Source organism: Montipora foliosa, chromosome 3 (assembly GCF_036669935.1).
Source record: "Montipora foliosa isolate CH-2021 chromosome 3, ASM3666993v2, whole genome shotgun sequence".
NCBI classification, from domain to species: Eukaryota; Metazoa; Cnidaria; class Anthozoa; order Scleractinia; family Acroporidae; genus Montipora; species Montipora foliosa.
The window spans coordinates 38,380,893-38,393,392 of NC_090871.1; the positions used below are offsets into that span (position 1 = coordinate 38,380,893).

General features: G+C 37.9%; 1 non-coding gene across 1 annotated transcript; it reads left to right on the forward strand.

Moving 5' to 3' along the window:
- The first annotated feature begins 53 nt into the window (after positions 1 to 53).
- Trnaa-ggc (transfer RNA alanine (anticodon GGC)) lies at positions 54 to 127 on the forward strand. The gene has a single exon. It is a non-coding gene; the product is annotated as a tRNA-Ala (tRNA).
- Positions 128 to 12,500: the final 12,373 nt, after the last annotated feature.

Here is a 12,500-nt window from a genome sequence, read left to right on the forward strand (position 1 = left end):
TTCATTTCACGGGAAAACATTAACCCAACAAATTGACCTGCTCTCAACCGTGTGGCTTCATAGCTCAGGTGGTAAGAGCACTGCACTGGCATCGCAGAGTTTGTGGGTTCGAATCCCACTTAAGTCACCTGAAAATTTTACAGGTTCAATGAGACAATTACTTAAATTGTCCAGCAAGTGCGAGGATTGTTTCTTCATTTAGCTTTTGTATTGTTGGTAAGCTGGCTCATCTTAATGATATACATGTATGTACCTTATATGGTTGGTTTTCTTCAAAGTACTTTAATTAAGACAATAGTGATTATACATGTTTCTCCTAAGTGCTGATGGTCTTTAATAATTATTTGTCTTTCTGTGCATCTGTCAGTCCTGATGCAAGATATGTCGAGGCATCCAAGTTTACAAGGAAAGTGGATATTTTAAAAAAGAAGTTTATTTTCATTCCAGTATGTGGAAGGTATTAAAAAGTTCATGATAATTATCGTTATCGCTTCTTTTATTTTTTTATCTTTCTCACCATTGTCAATATAAACAGTGCCACTGTTTATTTTGTTTTTAGTGGGCATTGATTCCTATCTCTGATATATAATCTACCAACGGTCTCAAGCAGAAGAAGAAAGGATGATGGCTGTACTGTGTAAGCTTTAGCAGAAACATTGCCTTTAAGCCTTTATAAAAATAGAAAATGTATGCTTAAGTCATCTAATGATGTTTGATCTAAACTGCATCGAGGGCTTCGTGTTGTAGTAATAACTTTGTTGAATGGTAAAGTTGAGGGTTTTGACTAATTCCTGCTGGAAAAAGACACCAACCGACGAGAAAATTAATATTACAGTGGAATCTTCTTTTTAGAGTTCCAATTCTGATGATTGACTCCATTGTTTATGGCTCAGATAGAAAGAACTTTACTTGTTCTCCCTCTTCACGAGAACAGGAAGCAAACCTTATCAGAAGGTATGCACTATACTTTCTTCCTTTTTTTAACACCAGGCACCTCTTGCAGTACAGCACCCTGTATCATTTGTTTGTTTTTAGTTTTATAGAACGTGAGTGGACTGCTAGAATGAATGAATGTCCAAGTCCCACTCCACACTTTACTTCCAAGACTATGCCTGTCCTCTATCCCAAGGTATTTAAATCTCTAGCCTTCTTCTTAAGGATTGTCAAGTTGCATTTTTTAGGGCAAAATTAATGCCAAGTATCCAAATATAGATAGGAAACACTATCATGTACTGACACTGACTGAAAGTATTGAAAAAGTTGGATAGTACCACTATGGTGGTGAATGTTTGGTTATACAGCATGTCCTTTTGTCATTTACTGTGAAGAATTTAGAATTAATTTTATTAGTAGAATATAATCCAACTATAGATATATCTGGTGCATTAAATTAAAACAAACGTATTGGTAGTTCTAAAAAGAATAATTCCTTTCTACTCAAATCAGTTAAAACAACGCAATAAACATTGTCAGACTGAAATTCCAGAGAAATTCCAGAGGTGTGGGAAACATTAAATTTTAAAATGGGAATTTCATCCCAAGGGGAGACCTTGGCTGAATTATCTTTTGCCTTATTGCGTTTTGTTGCAATAAAATTAAAACATGTTGATATCCATTATATTAAAATCCTGTCTAGGGACCACTGTAGTAATGATGGTAATATTTAAAAAGACAAATGGATAGATAAGAGCATTCTTGAACCCTTATAGGTACCTCAGCAAGAAAACGGGTATGATTGCAGAGTATTTGTTATGCTGTTCTTTGAAGAATTCTCAAGGCGAAAGGTTAGGATAAGGTTATAAACATTTTAAAACCAGTATAACGTTAATGGTTAGGATATAATAGAATCAGACAGTTTTAAAGTCCCAGGTGTAACTATTGATAGTGAACTCAGTTTTAATAAGCATGTGAGTGATGTTTGCATTAAAGCCAGTCAGCAAATAGGGGTGATTATCAGGTTAAGTAATCTCATACCAGCTTTATAAGGCAGCCATCCTCCCTCACTTAAAGTATTACCATTTAATTTGGCACTCGTAGACTGGAGAGAGTGCGGGAGCGGGGATTGCGTGCAGTTTTTAAGGACAAGATGTCAAGCTACCATCCTTACTTTATAGGAGACTACAAGATATATGTATTTTAATGTATAAAATAAAATTTAGTTTGTGTTCGCAAATAATTTGTAATTTGTTCATGACTAACAGTCATACCTATAATTTACGTCAAACGGATTTCTATCTACGTAGTTTTAGCACTGTCAAGTACGGAAAACATTCGATAAGATATTTAGGCCCTGGACTCTGGAGCAAGCTATGAAGTAAAGACAGATCGATTGCCACTCTCAGCCATTTTAAGACAATGATACGTGGACGTGATCTAAGTTAGTAACATCACAGAAGGATGCAGTGGGTGTTACTTACGTAACTCGCGACTTTATTAGTTTTAATAGTATTTGTATTCTCAGAGACATGATAACATTTGAATTGTTTCTATTAGTTAGCGATTTTAGTTAGGTGTCCCTATTAGCAAAGGATATTCTCCCCTGCTAGACTTCATTTGACACGTTAATGAAGTCATTATTATTGTTATTATTAATTTCCATCTCAGCTGAGCAAGACAATGATTCTTTGCTTGTTTTTCTCTCTTTTAGTTTCCAGTAAGTGAGCTTCTTTCGGACAAAATTTTCCAGTGGTATAACCAAGCTTCAGCATTTCATTTGAGAGAAAGAGTCACAGACATCCTTTTAGTTACAGGAGCTAGAACTTGAGATTTTACAACTACTCGTATTGTCGTCTTACGTTACGGTTACTATGACACATGGAAAGAATGATTAGTTGAAATCTGTTATTTTCCTTTCATACCATAACAGTGGTGAACGCATTAAACAAGAGACTTTATCATTCGATGGATTTCCCCCCCCCCCCATTTTCATTGGCTGGGATCCCACCACGTGACCTGCAAATAACTGCCAATAATGGTCTGCTCATGCGTAATTCCATCTAAATTTGTTGTTGCTGCAAATAATATTCTGCTCATGCCCAATAGTAACCACGCTCTTGTGGTCGCTCTTGTGTGAAATAAATTATTTAACTGAGAAGGAAACCAATTGATTTCTGCCAGCAGCGCGCGCTTACCACTTCCACCAAAAAATTGAAAACAAACTCGGTGATCGAATGATAAAACAGTTATTGAACTCGGTTATCGCAAAATATCGTGATTTGTCAGTGTCTTGCAGATCAATTATTTGCCTCAGCCTTCGGCTTTGGCAAATAATTGATATGCTCACCACTGACAAATCACGATATTTTGCTCAACCTCGTCCACTAATTGTGAATTATTTGTCATATGTGGTGTTCATTCCCCGCCAAAAATACAGGGCTCGACATTGAACTTCAGGACTCAACATGTAACTGAATTTAGCTCTCGACCTTCAATTTCAGTTACCCAACTTGAAACCATAACCCAAAATTGTTATTTCAACAGCTCGACGCCTAGCATCATGCTGTCATTTTTAGACCAGACTTTCAGCTTATTAACAGTGGATTTTACAAATGTCACAGGTGTTAAACATCCGCCAAAAAATATTATCTTACAAAAGCCTGACATAAAAGCCCAAATAGGCCTGGTGCTGGTCTAATGGCGAACATGCACAGCGCAGTTGAATGATACAAATGTCATTAGGGACAGCATGGCTCCCATGCCTTGTTCACTTAAAATTTCATGAAAATTATGGTGTGGCTAACTTCATTCTTAGCAAAAATGAAGAAAAACCAACATTTTGTAAAACTAACCATTCTGGGACAAGTGCTTAGGCTTAAACAGCATATGTCATTGCCGCTAACCGACAAATGGTCAATTTTGCCTGCATTGGAACGTTTTTCTCCGTTGATTAAGGTTTGGGAGACATGCTGTTCATAGTCGCTTTCAAATGATACGACTTTGTAACTTCAGTATGATATGACAGGAGGCGTTTTGTAAATGTTTTTCGGCATTGGCTGATTGTCCATGTGTATTAAAGTCCATACGTGCATCAAGATTTGTTTGAACATTCTCACTACTGGATGATATGTTATGACAAAGGATGGTACTCTCTCTCATGAGTCTTGTTTATCTGTTTTTTAGTGCCGCTTACCTTTCGGTAAGATTTTTAGGATAGCCACGAGCTTCGAGTGGCGTTTTAAAGTTTGAGATGGCCTCCTAGAAATGTCTTCCTGAAGAGTATGTAAGGGCTAAATTGCAGAATACTCCGCAACTTGTTTGCATATTTACATAAGTTTTACACCTGGGGGGTGACAAGAGGTATAGTGGGTATTCAGTGGAAGGTCTTCGTCTGCTTATAGTGGGTTTTGATGTCGAGGATCGATCCTGTTTGAAATCTTACTCCGTTGCTCCTATTTAACAATTGGTTCATGCTTTAGCATGCACTATCAAGTTATGGAGCACACGGGAAGTTTGGAGAGCATGAAAGAAGCGTAAGAGTTCCCCGAGGTAATAGCCGAGGGCAACTCTAGCTTCTTGAGTGCTCTCCAAACTTCCCACGTGCTCCATAAGTCGATAGTGCACAGCTAAAAGCATGAACCAATTGTTTTATAACATAGCCGGTGGAATTGTGCATCAATTGTGCATCAAATCCCGGCGCTAACAATAGCTGCTCGCGCGAAAAAAAAAAATCCTAGCGAAGCGATTTGCTGATGCTATCAGCATGCATCGGGATTTTGAGCACGCTTACGTAGCTTAGTTATAATTTGTCTTATCATATCTAAAGGTTGGTTTTGATCTCAGCCATGAATATGTTGGCAAAAGGGACGGCCATTTTTGTTCCCATAGCCATACCATGAGTCTGGAAATAATTTTCCCCTCTGAGATCAAAGGAATTTTTATTTTATGAAGCCTAGCGTTTTCTCAGATGGTGAAATGGGATAGGAGGATTTGTATTGTAAAAGTTACGCATAACAACGAGGCTGGACTTTTAAATTATAATTCCCATTCTATATACCCTGATTATCGACAAATCGTCGGTTTTGTTTTGAAAGCAGATGCTGTTAGGGCATGATAGTCTGTGTAGGTAGCAGAATAAATGTGTGCTAAAGTTTTTCCAGCAACGCCAAGAGAAAAACAGTTTAGGGTTCGCCGATCATATCGATCCCACGCATACTACATCCCACCAGTTACGCATGCCACATGCTCGATTGTACATATGTCCGTCCATCATTGTTTAATGCTATTTGAGTCGAGATTCCAAAAAGAAAGAAAAATAGAAAAATGAAGTCATTCTTTGTGTTTCTTTATACTGAATTGTTAGTGTCGATTTACGCAAAAGATCAGAAAAGTGAAACCACTCTTACCTTATTCATCCGGAAACACTTAACATAATTAATTATAAGTAGTTTCTTGTGGACCTAATTGCAAATAATGTATTTATAGTTCTTTAAAGTTTAAAAGTTTAAGCATTAACCGGAAACACAGAAACGCAGAGTCAGTTTCCCATAAAGTGATCTCGAGTATAAGCTTGGCCAGCAAATGAATTCAGCTTCTCGAGTGGAACGGCCCTCCCCCATGCTAATTTCCATTGACGATCACCCTTGCTTTGGCAAATTCAAGAGCCTCCTCTGCTTCCATATTTGAAATATCAGGAACTTCGTCCTGGTTGCTGAACAATGCATGGGACTTAAACAGCAAAGAGTCCTGCTCTTCTACAATCCTTTTGAACATTGCTCCTCAAATATTTTGTACGACAATCGTCTTGCCGTTCTTTTGAAAATAGGCTGGCGGCGGAGTGAAACATCGCTAACACTCAAACACTATCAAGACTCCGACTTTCCAAGCAATGCAGAATGCGACGAAAATACCTCTCGGGTACTTGAAAACAGTCTATATGACACCACTTTCCTATCAAGAAATGAACCAAACCGTGTTAACAACAGCTTCCAAAACAGAGAAATACTAAAACCATAGTACGCACCTGGGTGATCAGGTACCGATGACATGTTTATTCTCTCCACCAAAGCAGATAGCCATTCCAGATTTTCTTGAAGTTCTGTGTCGTTTCCAAGCGCAGTTGCTTTTGGCTCATGGCAGCAGTTGCCAAATTCATCCACAAATATGTTTGTTGTCTTAAAAAGGCTGTCTTGATGATGCTTCAGTTCGTAGTGTTTTCTTAGAGAAACACCTGTCTTGAATTTTTTCCTACAAAAGCGACAGAAAACTGCAAACGGGATGTCTAACTCTCTCGAGTTTGAGTCGAAATTGTGCACTTGGCTAATGACGGAAACTAAAGAATATGTCTCAAAGTCTCACTTTCATGTTACAATTAAAACAAAGAAAATTAAGAATGTCCTGGAAATAGTGTTAGATATGGGCCGGAAGTATCGCTTGATTAATGTTTGTGAGCTACAAAAAAATGCAAACTGCTACAGACTTAAAATATTGCACTTTGTAAAAGAAAAGAGAGATTCGATAAAAGGCTTTTTTTTCAAAACTTCAATGCATCAGTTGAGGCTAAGCAATTCTTTTTGAAAAGACAAAAAAACCTCTTCGGATACAAATGTGTGATAATTAAAAGTGTCAGTTACAGATTAGAGCCTTAAGCGAATTGAACGATCTCTCTTTGGATCAAGCAAGTAATTTTGCTTGATGTCTTGAACTTCACATTGCGAACCGCAGTGACTTACTCTCTTGAGTTTGAGTCGAAATTGCGCACTTGGCCAAGGACGGAAGGTAAAGAACAAGTCTCACTTTAATGTTATAATTGAAAGAAAGAAAATTAAGAACGTCCTCAGTAAAACAAAGGAAATGATACAGTGTTAGATCTGGGAGAAGTGACTTAATCCAAATGTATGTGAGCCAGCAACTTCAATTTTCAAGATAATTAACTGACGTTCAAAAGAATGCAAACTGCTACAGACTTAAGGACGTTCACGCTAATTGTTTGTGCGCAACGTTACTGTGCAGGTAACGCGACTGTAATATGTCACGCATTACTTCGAGCATTAGTGAAGTTCAGGTTTTAAAACCTTTGCAAAAACCGTGGACGATAAGTCTTGCACAGCATTGGATCAGAGAAGATCGTGATCAGTCAAAATTGATTAAAAATATTTATGAAAGTCAAGTAGACTACTGCACGACTGATATTCACGAGGTTTTATCAGTCGTGCACTAGTCTACTTGACTTTCATACAAATTTTTCAAGCATCAATTAAAATACCATGGCGACAAAAACGCCGAGGAAAAAATTCCAGCCCGGCAAAAGAATGGCACATTTATTTCCGAATCATCATGAAACTTCAAAGAGAAGTGAGCGGGAGGATGGAAAAGGTCTGGAAAAGGTAGCTGATTGAGTAGACTAGTGGCTGAAAGTTTGGAAAACTCGAGGACGAACCGTTGCGTAAATTTGATGGGGCTGTTTCTTTTCAATGTTTTTATTACCCTACGAACTTAAGTTCAAAGTGAATGCATGTTTTTAAAGTTCTTTTCCTTTACTTTCGTGAAAATTGAGCAGTATCTTCGTCCTCGTCCGCTTGAATAGTGCGGACCTGCGTGGAAACAATCAGCGATTGAATTTCACAAAAAAAAACACTCCAGAGGATGAGCATGACAGCAATGGAGAGATATTATACAAAACACCAACCAAATGAAGATGACCCCAGCTTAAAACTTCGTTGCTATGCTCGAGAAAGGTTTTTTTCTTCATCTCTTCAACGATCGATCCTCTCTTGGGTTACAGTCCTTGCCCAACAGGTCACGCAAAAGCATTACAAACGAACTTTTCCAAGATCTTTGCAAAATCACATCGATTTTACTCGTTCAGATCATTGGTGACCCCTATTTTTTTAATCATGAATCACTTACTTTACTTACTATCTACAAAATATGATGAACTGAAAAAATTCTCACTGTAAGAAGTTATCTTTTTTTAACATTTTCTTTCCTCGTGCCATTGAATTCCGGTAGTGGTTGCAACGGATAAAGCTTACGAAAACGCTCGTCGAGGATGAACTCTACTGTTTACCACATCCCTAGCAGCACACAATTATCTAAAAATCTCACTCCTAAAAACCTATGCACGGAAACTTTCACTCCAACAGTGAGCAGATGAGATGAGCAGATGAGCCTACATCTCGCTATTATGACCGATTTCTCGAAATTAAGGCATTGTTCCACTGCCATTTTCTCCGAAACAAGGTCGGTGACCCCATTTTTTTTTTTAATTTTTGGAGTAAGTACTTTATGACCTAATTCTAGGCGAGAAATGAAGAAAATCTCACTGTAGGAAGATTTTGGCGCGAACGTCCTTAAAATATTACACTTTGTGAAAAAAAGCAGATTCAAGAAGAGGCTTTTAAAACATTGAATACATCAGTAGTTTAGGCTATACTAATTCTTCTTTAAAAGACAAAAGAAAGTCTTGCATACAAACATGCGATAATTACGACTGTTAGTGATTACGGATTAAACCTTCTAAAGTGAAGAACGATCTCTCAGGGTTAGAGCAAACAAGTAATTTTGCATGATGCCGAGGTTCAGAAAACATTAAATTGATGAAAAGCGCAGAAGAACAAAGGTACGAAAACAAAGGAAGAAGATTAAAGGAGCCTGGTCACGACTAGCGCATGCGCATCGAGTCGCGATTGATTTTGAAAAGTTTAGCCTAAATTTTTCAATCACCGTCGAAGAGAAGATTTCTTCAATATATATCGGATTGTATCCTCGCCATCCTCCATTGATAAGCTCTGGTATTTGTTTCTGAAGTTGTTTGAAGTGTTCAGATACTATCACTCGTGATATTTTTGAAAGGCTGGGATTTTTACGGGCTTATTGCTCAGTTATTTGAAGTGCTGTTGAACATGTCAACCCGTGGCAGCCATCGTGCCGGCAGTGGACGGAAAAAAATTCATGCAAGTAAAGCTGCTGCTGTTCAACAGTGGCAGAGAGGCCATCGACGAATTTGGGTCGACAATATTTTGTATTCCTCTTGGGTTTCTGGTCGGCTGAAGAGCGATTCCGAGTTCGTTGCTCACCTTCTTGGCCTGGAGTTTCGAAGAAGGTAAGTGTACTAAGCCTTTTTACAGCTCCTTGAATTTAATTTTTGGTGTTATGCTGAAAGATTTTAACCTTTGTAATTATACTTTGACATTTTTAAGGGCAAATGAGGAGGATGAACGGGTTGTTAGGAAACGAAAGGGACCAGACGATAAATATTTGTCAAAACGCCGACGCCATTTTAAAGGTGCGAGAAACTGTTTCTCTTTTGTTTTCTTCGTGTTACATACGGCTCTGGAAGCTTACACCCCCGTTGCAGCTCTTATAATCTTTCAATTTAACTGTTCACACTTTTATAGTCAATTTGCTTCTATATCAATTTTATTTTCGATATTTCTTGTACACTGTTCCATTCGAGCTGTGTCATGATCACAAGTAATTAATTTTTATATAATCTCTTTTCTGTTTCTTCCCAAAATAGGACCACTTTTAACCTCGACACCAGCCAAGCAGACTGGGCAGTCTGGAAATATGAGTGCATCCTCCCTGAGTGTTTTAGATAATTCAAAGTTAGTCTTATTCAGTATGTCTCTTCCCATGCATGTACATGTAGCCAAGTTTATGTTTGCATGGTTGACACTTCTCTCAAACATTTCAATGTGGAAATAATTGCTTTCATGCCTTGAAATCAGGGCAACTGTGGGGTGTACTTTGAAATGAATAACATCTTTATTTATTTGCTGCCTTTTGTACACAGGTAGTGTAGACAATAAGATTCACATGATTATATAAGTTATCTTCCCAAAAAGCTAAAAACAAATACATGTATATGATCTGCCCAATCATAGTGAAATTCATGTTTACTTGTTGTACATGCAGTATCATTTCATTTCAGTATTTTATGTATTCAAATCAGTTTTATTTGTATTTTTGTTTTTTCTGAAATGCATTTATCATCATTTGAAAAACGGTTATAAAATCAAACTTGTTTGAAACATTTCACACCTGTCCAACAGTAGATTTTGACGATCATATATTTTACAAGTTTTTAACATATACTTAGGCATTTATGTGATGTAAAGTTGATTTCAAAATGCTGCTTTTGTCAAAATGCTTCAGTTTCAACTGCTAGCTGTATAGTGTTTTGCATAGTTTGTTAAACTATAATTTCTATTGTGTTGCAGTTATAGTGACAGAGACGTGGATGTCACAGGAGTTTTGGTTACATTTCATACTCATTGTGATCTGATTCACCTGGGCTGAATATTTTTGTCCAGTTTTCTGATATCTGTATTGCATGCAGGGTTACAAAATGAATGCAATACATTCATATCAGGGTAGAAAACCTGCATACAAACGTTTTGGGATCAATTTCATCCCCAGCTTTCAGTTTTTTTTTCTACATATACTGTACTTATTCAGCTATAAGCCGAGCGGTTTTTACACAAATCCTCACTCAATTTGGGCAAATTTGAAGCCGTAGAAGGGGTCTCGGCTTATAGCCGAGTATTTTTGATAAAAATAATTTTCTCAGCAAATTAAAACAGTAACAAATGAACGTGTATTCACTTACAAGCCGAACTAAATTACTTGTAAAATGAAGAGTAGTTGTTGTTGGTGTAATATGAATTTTTATTACTTGGTGCCTCGTAAAGGAGCCATTCGTGTTGTTATGTGATCGGGATCGATCTTATTGCTCGTCTTCTTCCTCACTGTCTGTCTCGAATTCGTCGTCCATTTCCTAGTCTTCACTTTTTTTTTTTCTGGAATATTCTCGTCGAAGACTGCATCGTCTTCTGTGCCGTTGAGTGCGTTATAGAGGTGCCACAAGTCGTGAACGAACGTCTCACCAGCTCCTCGGGAATATCGCGCCAAGCCTGGTTTACCCATCGAAGGAAGGAGGAGTCTGGGAACGAGATTGCACCATCAACAGATCGTGTAAGCAATCTTGTCACATGACACCAAAGCAAACTTGAGACAAAAACGCAAGTTGATTTCTTCTTGTAGCAACATCCTCCGGCGATCTCGGAGTTATTTTCTACAGCTTCTGCTTCGGCGACTATTTTAAGTTTAAAGGCGAGGTTGTAAGGTTTCCAGTCAAATAACTTTTTATAAAACGCTTCGCTTGTACGAAGACACGTTTCCTGTGAGGTCAGTAATTGTTTAATAATATTCGTCACCTCACGATCACCTGGCTTGTTTGTTTCTTATCTTTCGTGTTCATTTGACTGCTTTGAGAATAATTCTTCAGTCAATGTCAATTTGTATTTTAAATTACGAAAATTCCATAGTCGATAATACACATCAAGACCTAAAATGGGTCTCGGCTTATAGCCGAGTATTATGCATTTACAATTCGTGTCAATCAAGTTGATTTTTTCCGTAAGAAGTTTGGGAGCTCGGCTTGTAGCCGAATAAGTACGGTACACATGTAACAACTTGCTAGTGTCTGTTACCTGTGTTCACAATAATATTAATTACTTTGCAGCCATACAGGGAGCCTGGAGTGTGCAAATAGCTTGTCACTGGCATACACACTCAAGAGATGTTCATACAGGTTTGTGAACTGTTGACTCTTATTTCTACTCAAGAAAACATGTCTTACTGACCCATGGTACTAGGCCAGGAAAAGGCATTAAAATTTTGTTCATTAAGGTTCTTCTGTTCAAGCTGTGTGAGAATTTTGACGTCCAACATCTGAAAATTTTAAGACCTACAACCCCGGACATTAATCGTTGGAACACTTGACACTTCAGGACACTATACCCCTTCCCCCCTTACAAAGTTGGGGAATACCGCGAGTTTTGCAGGAAAATGTGTGATCACCAACTGTTTTCAACTTTGTGAAGGGGAAAGGGGGAGATTCCCATAAAGTGTTCCAACAATTTTGACCGGGGTTGTCTATAAAACAGGAATTTGAAACATGTGGTCACGCCAAGAGGGCACAGAAAAGGAAGTTATTTTGCCGTTGTTGAAGGTAAAGGAAACTTTTAAATTCCATATTTAAAAAGTCTTTTCTTTTCCTTTAGAGAGACTGTGATTTGTAGATTCAGAGACAACTCTGAACAAAGAGGATTGTGAACGACTTTGTTTAATTAGATTAAAAAATGAGAATATATGTTTACGTTTGTGTTCATGCTTGTTTGAAGACGTTTCGTGGTGGTCGATATCGCTAAAATAGTGAAAGAAATTTGGTGAAAACAAATGCAAATATGACCTCTCAGGAGAATGAAGCTGGACAAGAGTGTATAAGAGACGACAATCTAAGCAACAGACAGCATCGCAGTGTGTATCTGATAACGTACAGCCAAGCTGACGAGCAAATAGTTTCGTCGCGTGAGTCCTTTGCCGTAGTAGTTCTGGATGCGTTTGAAAATTCTGATCCAGAAACACAAAGCCGTGTCGTACAATGGGTGTGTAGTGAAGAGAGTCATAAGAACGGGGGCATACATTACCATATGGCTGTAAAACTTGATCGTTACCGGAGATGGCTTAAAGTTCGTAATTATGTGGACACGAAGCAT